Source organism: Dendrobates tinctorius, unplaced genomic scaffold (genome assembly GCF_039654945.1).
Source record: "Dendrobates tinctorius isolate UK_male_01 unplaced genomic scaffold, ASM3965494v1 ptg000139l, whole genome shotgun sequence".
Classification (NCBI taxonomy): Eukaryota; Metazoa; Chordata; class Amphibia; order Anura; family Dendrobatidae; genus Dendrobates; species Dendrobates tinctorius.
The window spans coordinates 12,808,609-12,823,127 of record NW_027361807.1 but is presented as its reverse complement, the minus strand read 5'-3'; the positions used below and the strand labels follow the sequence as shown (position 1 = coordinate 12,823,127).

At 41.9% G+C, this 14,519-nt stretch overlaps 1 protein-coding gene across 3 annotated transcripts in view; it reads left to right on the top strand.

The window, feature by feature from the left end:
• NR1H4 (nuclear receptor subfamily 1 group H member 4) overlaps nucleotides 1-14,519 on the top strand; it is a 319,951-nt gene that overhangs the window by 43,197 nt on the left and 262,235 nt on the right. The window contains exon 1 of one of the 3 annotated variants that reach the window (XM_073545036.1): nucleotides 10,229-10,377. The exons of the other annotated variants lie outside the window; for them this stretch is intronic. The gene's annotated coding sequence lies outside the window, so the exon portion shown is untranslated. Of the gene's footprint in view, nucleotides 1-10,228; nucleotides 10,378-14,519 lie in introns of those variants that run through there. 3 annotated transcript variants of the gene reach the window in all.

The window sequence follows — 14,519 nt, the reverse complement described above, 5'->3', positions numbered from 1 at the left end:
GCTTCTTAAAGAAAAACTAACAGGTCTGTGAGAACCACAATTCTTACTGGTTGGTAGGTGATCAAATACTTATTTCATGCAATAAAAGGCAATTTAGTTATTTAAAAATTATACAATGTGATTTTCTGTTTCTTACAGTTAAAGTGTACCTGCGATAAAAATTACAGACCTCTCCATTCTTTGTAGGTGGGAAAATTTGCAAAATCGGCAGTGTATCAAATACTGTCCTTATTTTCCCCACTGTAAATATACACAACTTTACCTAAGAACTTCATAATTTGCAGCTAAGAGCATCAGAAAGTCTTCAGCTTTATCTGTGTATAGTGGCCAGTTTGATAAGATTGCTTGAGATCTGCAATAAAATATTGAGATATGGAGAAAGCGATAATCCTGGGACTATTGTTAAAGATATTTTTATCTTGGCTGATTAGATGTGGCTTTCCAGAAATTCTACATCATGTGTCCGTACTTTTAAGTTGGCAAAAAATGTGAACTTACTGATGTCATTCCAGTGCCTGTTGTCCCCATTAGCATGTTGTGCATTAGTCATGCCCTGGTATAGAGAAATTGTTTTACATATGGCTCTATGATAAACATTGACCAGATATTAGCCTGCAAGTATTAGCAAGATTTTACATAAAAACCTCGTCAATTCCACTTTTAAGTTGAATCAGTTTTCATTAGGTTTTAATCAATAAACAAATAAGAGTTAAGGTACTGTCACACTTAGCGATGCACCAGCGATATGACGCGGTCAGGATCGCTGGTGCATCGCTAAGTGGTCGCTAGTGAGCTGCCACACAGGCAGATCTCACCAGCGACATCGCTGGGGACGGGGGTCGCTACTTACCTGTCACACTAGGCGATCCTGCGTCCTCCCGCCCGGCTCCACGCGTCGCTCGTCTTCACAGCAAGAAGCGCCGCAGGAAGCTGACGACGAGAAACGGTCCTGGATGTTCTCTCGCGATCAGCGATAACCAGCGGGGGAGCGGGTCGTTGGTAAGTATCAGACACAGCAATGTCGCGAGCAATATCGCTATAACGTCACAAGTTATAGCGATATTGCTAGCGATATCGCTTAGTGTGACAGGCCCTTAAGAGTATGTGCCCAGGATCAGGAAGAAGCAGCGCTGTGGACACACCGTATTTTCACTGCTTCCAAAAGGCTGCGTTATAATCGCGCAGGTAAATACGCATGTGACCACTGTGGATTTACCACATCCAATATATTCTATGTGTGGAAATTTCTGTTGCGAAGACTAGAAATGAACATGCTGCGGCTCGTAAACTTGCGGTGTGGGTGAGTTTACGCAGCGGTAAATAGAAACACAGTGGGCATGAGATTTCTATAAATCTCATCCACTGTGCTTGTAATGTAGAACGCAGGATTTTGGACACAGTGCAGGTGAGCTGCATCCAAAACGCTGTTATTACGGATCGTGGGCATGTGCCCTTAGGCACACAGGACCATCACATTATTAATATGCAATAGAAATAACACCAATTGCCATACAGGCTGGAACTTCTTTCAAGTATCTTGATAGGTAACTATGATGCAGGTGTTTTCCATTTCAGCACAGACTTTTCCTTTTCTGCCTGTCTGCATTGTTTGTGTGTGTCTGACCTATATTGGTGGGAAAGCACAGCTTATTATGCTCTCAGAAATGCTATCGGGGTGTTACGACTCATGATCCAGCCATCTAATCAACAACTCTGTGGTCAACATTGATTGGCGGTACCTCAGGCATTAAACTGCTACCTAGCAAAACTCGGCAATAGGCCTTTCTGACCTGTGGTATATGCTTCAAATAAGTACATGCTCTAATTTGATTACTCTCTTGAATCACTAATCAAGAGTAGCACTCACAGGTAAGAATTGTTGAAAATCTTTCACATCACAGAATAAGCATTAATCATCCATAAGGCTGTGTACCCACGTTGCGATTCTTATGCATTTCCGCCACGTTTTTGCAGCAGTGGAAACGTTTTAAAAATGGTAATAAAACGCATCCCCATGCAATCCTATGGGATTCCGCAGTTGCTGTGCCCATGCTGTGGATTTTACCGCTGCGGAATCGCATAGCAGTAAAAATCCGCAGCATGTCCATTATTTCTGCCGAATTGCTGTGATTCTGCCGCCGTAGGATTGCATTGAAACGCTATGCCCACCATGCGTAAAGTGAGCGCTTCATGTGCGGATGGTACCCAGGGTCTGGAGGAGAGGAGACTCTCCTTCATGCCCTGGGTACCATATTCCTGTAAAAAATAAAATTAAAATAAAAAATCGCTATATACAGTGGGGAAAAAAAGTATTTAGTCAGTCAGCAATAGTGCAAGTTCCACCACTTAAAAAGATGAGAGACGTCTGTAATTTACATCATAGGTAGACCTCAACTATGGGAGACAAACTGAGAAAAAAAAATCCAGAAAATCACATTGTCTGTTTTTTTTTCATTTTATTTGCATATTATGGTGGAAAATAAGTATTTGGTCAGAAACAACCAATCAAGATTTCTGACTCTCACAGACCTGTAACTTCTTCTTTAAGAGTCTCCTCTTTCCTCCACTCATTACCTGTAGTAATGGCACCTGTTTAAACTTGTTATCAGTATAAAAAGACACCTGTGCACACCCTCAAACAGTCTGACTCCAAACTCCACTATGGTGAAGACCAAAGAGCTGTCAAAGGACACCAGAAACAAAATTGTAGCCCTGCACCAGGCTGGGAAGACAATCTGCAATAGCCAACCAGCTTGGAGCGAAGAAATCAACTGTGGGAGCAATAATTAGAAAATGGAAGACATACAAGACCACTGATAATCTCCCTCGATCTGGTGCTCCACGCAAAATCCCACCCCGTGGGGTCAGAATGATCACAAGAACGGTGAGCAAAAATCCCAGAACCACGAGGGGGGACCTAGTGAATGAACTGCAGAGAGCTGGGACCAATGTAACAAGGCCTACCATAAGTAACACACTACGCCACCATGGACTCAGATCCTGCAGTGCCAGACGTGTCCCACTGCTTAAGCCTGTACATGTCCGGGCCCGTCTGAAGTTTGCTAGAGAGCATTTGGATGATCCAGAGGAGTTTTGGGAGAATGTCCTATGGTCTGATGAAACCAAACTGGAACTGTTTGGTAGAAACACAACTTGTCGTGTTTGGATGAAAAAGAATACTGAGTTGCATCCATCAAACACCATACCTACTGTAAAGCATGGTGGTGGAAACATCATGCTTTGGGGCTGTTTCTCTGCAAAGGGGCCAGGACGACTGATCCGGGTACATGAAAGAATGAATGGGGCTATGTATCGTGAGATTTTGAGTGCAAACCTCCTTCCATCAGCAAGGGCATTGAAGATGAAATGTGGCTGGGTCTTTCAACATGACAATGATCCAAAGCACACCGCCAGGGCAACGAAGGAGTGGCTTCGTAAGAAGCATTTCAAGGTCCTGGAGTGGCCTAGCCAGTCTCCAGATCTCAACCCTATAGAAAACCTTTGGAGGGAGTTGAAAGTCCGTGTTGCCAAGCGAAAAGCCAAAAACATCACTGCTCTAGAGGAGATCTGCATGGAGGAATGGGCCAACATACCAACAACAGTGTGTGACAACCTTGTGAAGACTTACAGAAAACGTTTGACCTCTGTCATTGCCAACAAAGGATATATCACAAAGTATTGAGATGAAATTTTTTTTCTGACCAAATACTTATTTTCCACCATAATATGCAAATAAAATGAAAAAAAAACAGACAATGTGATTTTCTGGATTTTTTTTCTCAGTTTGTCTCCCATAGTTGAGGTCTACCTATGATGTAAATTACAGACGCCTCTCATCTTTTTAAGTGGTGGAACTTGCACTATTGCTGAATGACTAAATACTTTTTTCCCCACTGTACTTACCCTCTGTTGCCCCCCTGGACTTCTCTCGCCTCGCCTCTCAGCCACACTGCCAGCATCTTCCGTTCCCAGGGATGCATTGCGCGGATTACCTCTGATGACGTAGCATTCTCGCGTGGTGCTATGTCATCAGAGGTCATTGTTGCAAGGCATCCCTGGGAACGGAAGATGCCGGCAGCGTGGCTGAGAGGCGGGAGAAGTCTGGGGGCCGACAGAGGGTAAGTATATCCCAATTTTTTTTTTTTTTAATTATTTTTAACAATCTATCTTTTACTATTGATGCTGCAGAGGCAGCATCAATAGTAAAAAGTTGGTCACACTTGTCAAGCACTATGCTTGACAAGTGTGACCAACCTGTCAATCACTTTTCCAAGTGATGCTTCAAATCGCTTGGAAAAGCGCAAGCGTTCTGCAAGCTAAAAACGCTTTTGTTTGCAGCAAAAAGCATGCGAATTCAGCATGTGTTTTACCCGCGGAAGGGAGTTGCGGAAATGCTGCGGACATTTCCACAGCATTTCTGCAACGTGGGGACTTACAAAACAAGGGTGGAAAAACCACTATTGTGAGACTACAGATCCAGTATAAAATATATATCTTTATTAGACAGGTACATAAAACCAGACAAAAACAGTGCTCAGTAGTACATTATAAGACAATCCACGCAAACATGGGAAGCATAGCAGATCCCCCTAGGAACCTCAAAAATAGTATAATACAGCTTTGAACCAGAATTATATGGCAAAATGACTCATGTCACCTAAATAATTCCATACATGGTACTATCACTATTTTTATCTTTATTATGTGACTATAACCTTAATAGTAATGTATATCTGGACCAAAACCAACCCCAATTATATCACACGGAAGGTAAAACCATATAAGAAAAAGAAATATAGATACACACATGTGGCGCTACAATATATCACTAACAAAATAGCGATAGATAGGACGCTTTATATAGAAATAGTAACCACATGTGAGTATTAACCCCTTAGCGACAGAGCCAGTTTGCAGCTTAATGACCAGGCCAATTTTTACAATTCTGACCACTGTCCCTTTATGAGGATATAACTCTGGAACGCTTTAATGGATCCTGCTGATTCTGAGATTGTTTTTTCGTGACATATTGTACTTCATGTTAGTGGTAAAATTTCTTCGATAAGTCTTGTGTTTATTTATGAAAAAAACAGAAATATGGCAAAACTTTAAATTTTTATGCCCTTAAATCAGAGAGATGTGTCACATAAATTTCTTAATAAATAACATTTCCCACATGTCTACTTTACATCAGCACAATTTTGGATGCAAAATTTTTTTTTGTTAGGAAGTTATAAGGGTTAAAAGTTGACCAGCGATTTCTCATTTTTACAACAAAATTTACAAAGCCATTTTTTTAGGGACCACATCATATTTAAAGTCATTTTGAGGGGTGTACATGACAGAAAATACCCAAAAGTGGCACCATTCTAAAAACTAGACCCCTCAAGGTGCTCAAAACCACATTCAAGAAGTTTATTAACCCTTTAAGTGCTTCACAGGAACGAAAGCAATGTGGATGGAAAAAATTAACATTTAACTTTTTTTTGGAAAAAAATTACTTCAGAACCAATTTTTTTTATTTTCACAAGTGTTAAAAGAGAAAATCAACCACAAAATTTGTTGTACAATTTCTCCTGAATACGCCCATACCCCATATGTGGGGGTAAACCCCTTTTTCAGCACACGGCAGAGCTCGCAAGGGATGGAGCACCGTTTGACTTTTTCAACGCAAAATTGGCTGGAATTAAGATCGGATGCCATGTTGCGTTCGGAGAGCCCTTAATGTGCCTATACAGTGGAAAACTCCAACAAGTGACCCCATTTTGGAAACTAGACCCATTAAGGAACTTATCTAGATGTGTGGTGAGCACTTTGAACCTTCAAGTGCTTCACAGAAGTTTATAACGTAGAGCCGTGAAAATAAGAAATCCATTTTTTTTTCCACAAAAATGATCTTTTCGCCCCCAAATTTTTATTTTTACAAGGGTAACAGGAGAAATCATACCCCCACAGTTGTTATGCGATTTGTCCTGAGTACGCTGATACCCCATATGTGGGGAGGAACCACTGTTTGGGTGCATGGGAGAGCTTGGAAGGGAAGGAGTGCCATTTTGGAATGCAGACTTTGATGGAATGGTCTGCGGGCATCATGTTGCGTTTGCAGAGCCCCTGATGGGCCTAAACAGTGGAAACCCCCAACAAGTGACTCCATTTTGGAAACTAGACCCATGAAGGAACTTATCTAGATGTGTGGTGAGCACTTTGAACCTTCAAGTGCTTCACAGAAGTTTATAACGTAGAGCCGTGAAAATAAGAAATCCATTTTTTTTTCCACAAAAATGATCTTTTCACCCCCAAATTTTTATTTTTACAAGGGTAACAGGAGAAATCATACCCCCACAGTTATTATGCGATTTGTCCTGAGTACGCTGATACCCCATATGTGGGGAGGAACCACTGTTTGGGCGCATGGGAGAGCTCGGAAGGGAAGGAGTGCCATTTTGGAATGCAGACTTTGATGGAATGGTCTGCGGGCATCATGTTGCGTTTGCAGAGCCCCTGATGGGCCTAAACAGTGGAAACTCCCAACAAGTGACTCCATTTTGGAAACTAGACCCATTAAGGAACTTATCTAGATGTGTGGTGAGCACTTTGAACCTTCAAGTGCTTCACAGAAGTTTATAACGTAGAGCCGTGAAAATAAGAAATCCATTTTTTTTCCACAAAAATGATCTTTTCGCGCCCAAATTTTTATTTTTACAAGGGTAACAGGAGAAATTATACCCCCACAGTTATTATGCGATTTGTCCTGAGTACACTGATACCCCATATGTGGGGGGGAACCACTGTTTGGGCGCATGGGAGAGCTCGTAAGGGAAGGAGTGCCATTTTGGAATGCAGACTTTGATGGAATGGTCTGCGGGCATCATTTTGCGTTTGCAGAGCCCCTGATGGGCCTAAACAGTGGAAACCCCCCACAAGTGACCCCATTTTGGAAATTAGACCCCCTAAGGAACTTATCTAGATGTGTGATGAGCACTTTGAACCCCCAAGCGCGTCACAGAAGTTTATAAACGCAGAGCCGTGAGAATAAAAAGTCTTTATTTCCACAAAAGTGATTTTTTTAGACCCCAATTTTTAGACCCCCAAAGTTGGTAAATAGTGGAAACCCCTCAATTCTTGCTCCAACCCTAACCCCAACACACCCCTAACCCTAATCCCAACCCTAATCCCTAATCCTAACCCTAATCCTAGTTCGCCCTAACCCTAGCCCAACCCTAGCCCAACCCTAGCCCTAACCCTAGTCCAACCCTAACCCTTAACCCTAGCCCAACCCTAACCCTTAACCCTAGCCCAACCCTAACCCTAACCCTAGCCTAACCCTAGCCTAACCCTAACCCTAGCCTAACCCTAACCCTAGCCTAACCCTAACCCTAGCCTAACACTAGCCTAACCCTAACCCTAGCCTAACCCTAACCCTAACCCTAGCCTAACCCTAACCCTAGCCTAACCCTAACCCTAACCCTAGCCTAACCCTAACCCTAACCCTTATGGAAAACTGAAAAAAATATCGTTTATCATAGTGATCAAAATAATGAATGGAATCTGCCAGCCGGAGCCAGCAGATTCCCGGCGGGCGCACTGCGCATGCGCCCGCCATTTTCAAGATGGCGGCGCCCATCGGATGACGCCGGCGGGCGCGGGACCACCGGGAGGGGACGGAGGACAAGGGAGAGGTACCGGGAGGGGACCGGGGGGATCGGGGACCCTATTTCTCTATCCTCTGATGTGCGATCACATCAGGGGAAAGAGAAATTAAATGTAAAATCGCGGCTTTTTTTTTTTGCGGTCGCCGTTATAGGGTTAATAACGGCGATCGCAAAAGCGGGGGTCGGTAAAAACCGACCGATTCATGTTCTCTGGGGTCTCGGCTACCCCTGGCAGCCGAGACCCCGGAGAAAATCCGACACTGGGGGGCGCTATTCACTTAAATCACAGCGCCGTGAATTAACGGCGCTGTGGTTTAAGTACCCTTAATTACCGCCGTTAAAAGGCGTATCGGCGGTCGTTAAGGGGTTAAATTGAGACTGGCAATTGCCAGAATTACTCTGTAGCCATCTTGGTGTGGTGACATAGGCGTCTATATTCAAGTATCACCAGAGTTGTTTTGTTAGCGATATATTGTAGCGCCACATGTGTGTATCTATATTTATTTTTACTTATATGGTTTTACCTTCCGTGTGATATAATTGGGGTTGGTTTTGGTCCAGATATACATTACTATTAAGGTTATAGTCACATAATAAAGATAAAAATAGTGATATAGTGATAGTACCATGTATGGAATTATTTAGGTGACATGAGTCATTTTGCCATATAATTCTGGTTCAAAGCTGTATTATACTATTTTTGGGGTTCCTAGGTGGATCTGCTATGCTTCCCACATTTGCGTGGATTGTCTTATAATGTACTACTGAGCACTGTTTTTGTCTGGTTTTATGTACCTGTCTAATAAAGATATATATTTTATACTGGATCTGTAGTCGCACAATAGTGGTTTTTCCACCTCTGTTTTGTATTAGCTTTTTAGCGATTGATCTATACTTTGGTCTGACACAAAAGCGGAGGCAACTAGGTGTAATTTATTATGCCAGGAATATGTCCTCTAAGTCTGATTGTGTTTATGAGTATCTCTTTTGTTTTAATGTGGGGACTTAGACTAATACTTCCTAACAATAACATTTACACAGTTTTCCAGGTAATATTACAACAATAGCATATACCACAGTGTAACATTAGTTAATGTAGCAGTGAATGGCACACAGGGCCGGCGTGAGCATCTGGCACACCCAGGAAAGTGCTGGCACCCTGAACAGGTGGGGGACCTACTCGCCGTCGGGGACACTGGTGCACTATGGGGGCCCGGCGCCTGCTAGTGGGCCCCCCTTGTTTAGGGCCCCGGGACTTGTGATACTTCTCCTTGTTCTGCCACTAGGGTGTCTTCCATCCTTTGACTGTGACGTTCAAGTCAGAGGGCGCGATGATGTCACATCTGTGTGCCCTCTTCCTCAACAGTCACAGCGCAGAGAGCCGGAAGACGGCAACACTGAGGAGTCCGGAGCAGAGCAGTAACCAGCAAGTAGAGGTGAATAATTCATTTTTTTTAATGTTTGGAGCAATATATGGGGCAAATTATATATGGAGCATCTTATGGGGCCAATTACATATGAAGCAGTATATGGGGCCCATCATATACTGGAGTATTATATGGCGCCTATCATATACCATATGGAGCATTATATGAGGCTCATTGAACTGTATTCAGCATTATATGGGGCTCATTATACTGTATGGAGCATTATATGGGGCTCATTATCCTGAATGAAGCATTATATGTGGTTCATTAAACTGTATAGAGCATTATGTGGGGCTCATTATACTGCATGGAGCGCTATGTAGTGCCCATAATACTGTATGGAGAAATAAAGGGGGCTCATTATTCTGTATAGAGTGCTATGTGGTGCCCATAGTACTGTAAGGAGGACTATACTATCCGGTTTCTGAGCTATCGATATCACTCATGTAATGTAAGAAGTACGTGAAATCTTTGCCATTGTACTATACCTAGATTACTCTGCTGTATCTGTGCATCATGAATTGTATGTGTTAAAGGGGCCAACCGAGATTCTTACACCCGGGGCCCATGAAAACCTAGAGCCGGCCCTGATGGCACATATAAGACATCAATATGACATTTGCAGAATTATATGCCAATAAAGGATATGACAGTCTTGAACACAACAGTGGGGTCCATGCAATATTTGAATTCTTACTTATTATAAGATAGCTTGCACCAACTCAACCTTATTACTGGTTAATTGACTTCCCTTAGATGTCAGCACATGCTGTGCCTAAAGTGACATACATGAACCCTCTGCAGTCATATCCATTTCAGATTGAAGAAAGTATAAAACAGCACAATTAGTAACATCTATTTGCAATTTTTGGGGGGATGAAGTAACAATATTTAGCTTAAAGCACATATTAAAAATGGATAAAATAGGAAAAGGAATCAGTGAAAGCTTTTCATGAGAAGGAAATGGAGGAGAGAGCCCGCCAACCTTGACATGATAAGAACATAGCTCAAGGTAACTATATAATAATTAAAGAAGAAATGTCCAGTAAACTGTTTTAGCCTCGCTCTCTTCACATTGGCTTCTAGCCCCGTAACCATGTTCTTTCGGAGAATTCCAAATCTGTTTATACAAGTAAAGTCACCAGTTAATGAGTAATCCATGTATCTGCTGGACACAAACAGTCGTATGAGGCCGTCAGAAATGCAGTCTCATTTTTGCACATAGATTTCTGAACTTCAGATACAAAGTATTTATGACGGCAACCAAGTTATACTCTGGAGCTGAAAAGGCAATTTAGGTAAGTAAAGTTGAACTTTTGGATTTATTGAATTATTCTTGTTGAAGTAGTAGTTTCTGTTTTAATCTTTTCTTTTCTTTTTATAGACACATTAGCATAGTGCTCCTATTACATTTGGTTTTGGCAGTTGCTACTTTTTGCCACCACTACTATTGCTGATATATCAGTGTCAATGGAATATAACTAACTTTATTTCCAATGTATCATTCAGTAGCCTACTTGTCACTACTAGATATTTAATGTGAATACTGTCATATTACAGGAAATGATGAATAAAAAAATGTGCTAGCATTTCCCTCGTCAGTATTACCACTCCATTATCATAGGATAGCTTTACTGCTAATAAAGGCAAAATATATGCCATCACCAGGCTGAAAGAATCACTAATTACTTAACATTATGGATACTGATTACATGTAATTGCATTTTTACAATGTAAAATAGGTGAGATCTAATTCTTTGGATCCATTCATATCAGCACAAGCCTATTACATTTTAGCAGATTGCTTACACGTGTAATTAAGACAATCTACCTTTTTTAGGGTCTTACGAGTCATTATTTAAAGCAAACAGCCAAATAATCATTTTGTATAACTCCAGCCTAAAGCCCCTCTTTCACATAGCGAGATCGTAAGCGATATCGCTGAAACGTCACAGATTTTGTAACACAACAGCGATCTCGCTACATGTGACACGCAGCGGCGACCGGGCCCCAGCTGGATATCACTGATCGTGCTCGAATGTCTTGGGCCATTTTTTAATTGTTGGTCTCCCGCTGGCCAGCATGCATCGCTGTGTTTGACGCCGAAGAGCGACCTCGTTGGCGACTCAGAACTCATGGACACAGGCGCGAGTCGTCAGAATAGCCGCTGAGTGACAAGGTCCCAACGACCGCCGAGGTCGTTATACGGATCACTGGATCTTTGCTGCATCGTTGACTACATCTGCCTGTTTGACAGCTTACTAGCGACCATGTAGCGACGCTCCAGCGATCCTTACCAGGTCGTATCGTTGTCGGGATCGCTGGAGCATCGCTATGTGTAACGGGACCTTTAGACCAGGGCTTTGCTTCTCCTGCACTGTCCAGCGGAGAACATGTAGCTTCATTGTTATAAGTCTTGAATGAACAATGATTTCGAAACTACTCTAGATAGATAAAGTGAGATACAGTTTTTCCCACTAGTATTTAAGGTTATTGTTCCTCTGTCAGGTTTTTAAAATTCTGAATTTAGCTTGGAATTATTTCCTGATTGCATTGACTGAAGCTAGTTACAGTAAGAAGAGAGCGTAGCTGCTGTAATGTGTTCGTGTGTGTACTTGACAACATGCAGAATACTGACCTTGAACTCTACCTTACAATTCTATACTAAGTACTCTACCTTAGCAGGCTGTAACAGAACATTCCCAGCATATTAAAATATATAGAAAATCCCCATTCTACACACCTGATTTACAAAACCATATAATCTATAAGCCATTATTGTATTATTTAACTTTCTATTGCCTACCATAATACTTTGTTTATAATGGAAAGATCTTTCTTTGAGCCAAGTTCCAAAACTTAGCCATAAGGTGCCTTTACACTGAAAGATTATTGTGAACGAGCATTTTTAGAAAAGCTTATTTCACAATAACCTTGCAATGTAAACAGACTAAAAAGATCCTAACATGAGAAGCATGACCAAGACCATACATAAATGTAAAAGTGAATAACTTTTTTGAAAAATATAGTAAAAACATAAAAAATACAGTACAAGGAATCCATTCAAGGTTAAGAACCAGACAAAAGGAAAAATGGGCAGAATAGTTAGAGACTCCAATGGATGGTACAATGCAGATGGACATGCATAAAAGAATGATGAGTAAGTAAATGTAGTATATTTAAATAAAAAGAAGGTGCAATAGTCAAAGGGGAATGATACCAGTAATAAAGATTAAGTACATTGTGGTGCCAGAAATAATCATTAAGCATAACTTACCATAGTAATGATTGACATCTAACATAACTTACCATAACCATACCATACCATACCATAACCTTACCATAAAATGGTGACTAGAATCACACACAGCAGAAAATAGCACCAACAATGTAACAGTTTTACAGCATGGTCAAGCACATGGTACCAACCTAAGAAGAGGAGGACTCTAAGTGAGATGGTTTTTGGTGAACTTCAAATGGGCCTTGACATGTGCTGGCATGAGCAGGGAACTTTGCTTGCCCAGCAGGATTTTTAATCCATGATGGTGTAGTGTGTTACTAACGGTAATGTTTATGACTGTGGTCCCAGCTCTTTTCAGGTCATTAACCAGGTCCTTCTGTGGGCTGGGCAGATTCCTGACCTCTCTAGGAATCATCCTTACCCCACGAGGTGAGACGTTGCATGGAGCCCCAGACTGAGGAAGATTAACAGTCATCTAGTGTTTCTTCCATTTTCTAATAATTGTGCCAACAGTTGTTGACTTCTCACCAAGCTGCTTGCCTATTGTCCTATAGCCCATCCCAGCCATGTGCAAGTCCACAAATTATTTCCCTGGTGTCCTTAGACAGCTCTTTGGTTTTGGCCATGGTTGGAGTGTGATTGATTGAGTGTATGGATAGGTGTTTGTTATACAAGTAATGAGTTCAGACATGTGCAATTACTAAGGGTACTGAGTGCAGAGTAAGAGGCCGTCTTAAAGAAAAACTAACAGGTCTGTGAGAACCAGAATTCTTGCTGCTTGGTAGGTGATCAAATACTTATTTCATGCAATAAAATGCAATATAATTATTTAAAACTCATACAATGTGATTCTTTGCTTTTTGATTTTTAGAATGTCTCTCTCTCACAGTTGAAGTGAACCTGCAATAACAATTACAGACCTCTCCATTCTTCGTAGGTGGGAAAACTTGCAATATCGGCAAAGTATCAAATACTTATTTTCTCCACTGTATGGTCTTACTCATGGTTCTCATGCTAGGGTCTGTATTATATGCTGCATGTAACCTTTGCTTATACATGGGACCAGATCAATGTAAAAAGACTGATAAGCACTTCATGAACGAGCTAGAATGCTTATTTGAAAACAATTTTTAAGCTTGCTTAAAAATCATGGTTCTCGGCAGCATATTGTCCTGAGTAAATAGGACTTGCACTGCTGAGAACAATGGTAGCTTGTGTGCATTAAACTACCAACTACAGATTGCTCAGGTTCTCTGCCTGTGTCAACAAACTTTTAACCTACCACCAATCAGTAAATATTTACCGATCTGTGGTCTATTAGTACTAACGGTTTGACTAATGTAAATGGACCCTTATACATAAAAATAACCGTCTTTTCTTAATTCCCCTTAAACATGTACATTGTTTTTCAATATGGAGGGGATAAGCTGATAACTGGTGCCACTTTTCTCTATGGGAAGTAAAGGAGGGAAAAAAATAAGGTGAAATGAAGGATAAATCCCACATACCTGCTGCCCAGTCAAATAGGATAGCGTTAAAGTGGTGCCCATACAGGGGACAACGTGAATCACAACCTGGCTACATTGGATTTCAGAAAAATTATGCTTTGGAGAGCTAGTTTGGAGCCTCCCCCGGCCGGCTCTGCTAGCACCGATGCGAGTGCTTGACAAGAATCTCTCTATGTACACAAAAAGGAGAGACCTGTCAATAACCTGGAGTGACACCACTAGGAGAAGCTGGCAGAGGCATCACTGGACTTGTCTGTTCTGGCTATGTACCCATCAAAATCTTTAACACCTTTCCGACGTTGGGTGTAATAATCAGAGTCCCTCCCTTTGATGTGGGCTCCGGTGCTGAGTCCACATCGTTCTCGTCACATGTCAGCTGTTTTGAACAGCTGACATGTGCCTCTAACAGCCACGGGTGGAATCGCAATGCACCCACGGCTGTTAATCTGTTAAATGCTGCTGTCAATCTCTGACAGCGGCATTTAACTCGAGCTTACCGTAAGTGAGCCGGAAATCCCGCCCATTGGTGACCCTGTCACGTGATCGCGGGTCACCGATGGGTTGGCATGACAACCAGAGGTTTCCAGCAGATCTCTATGGTTGTCATAGCCTGGTGGTCGGCACTCATAGCAAGTGAGCATTTCTGCTACACACAGGCGATCTGATCATCGCCTGTATGTAGTAGAGGCGA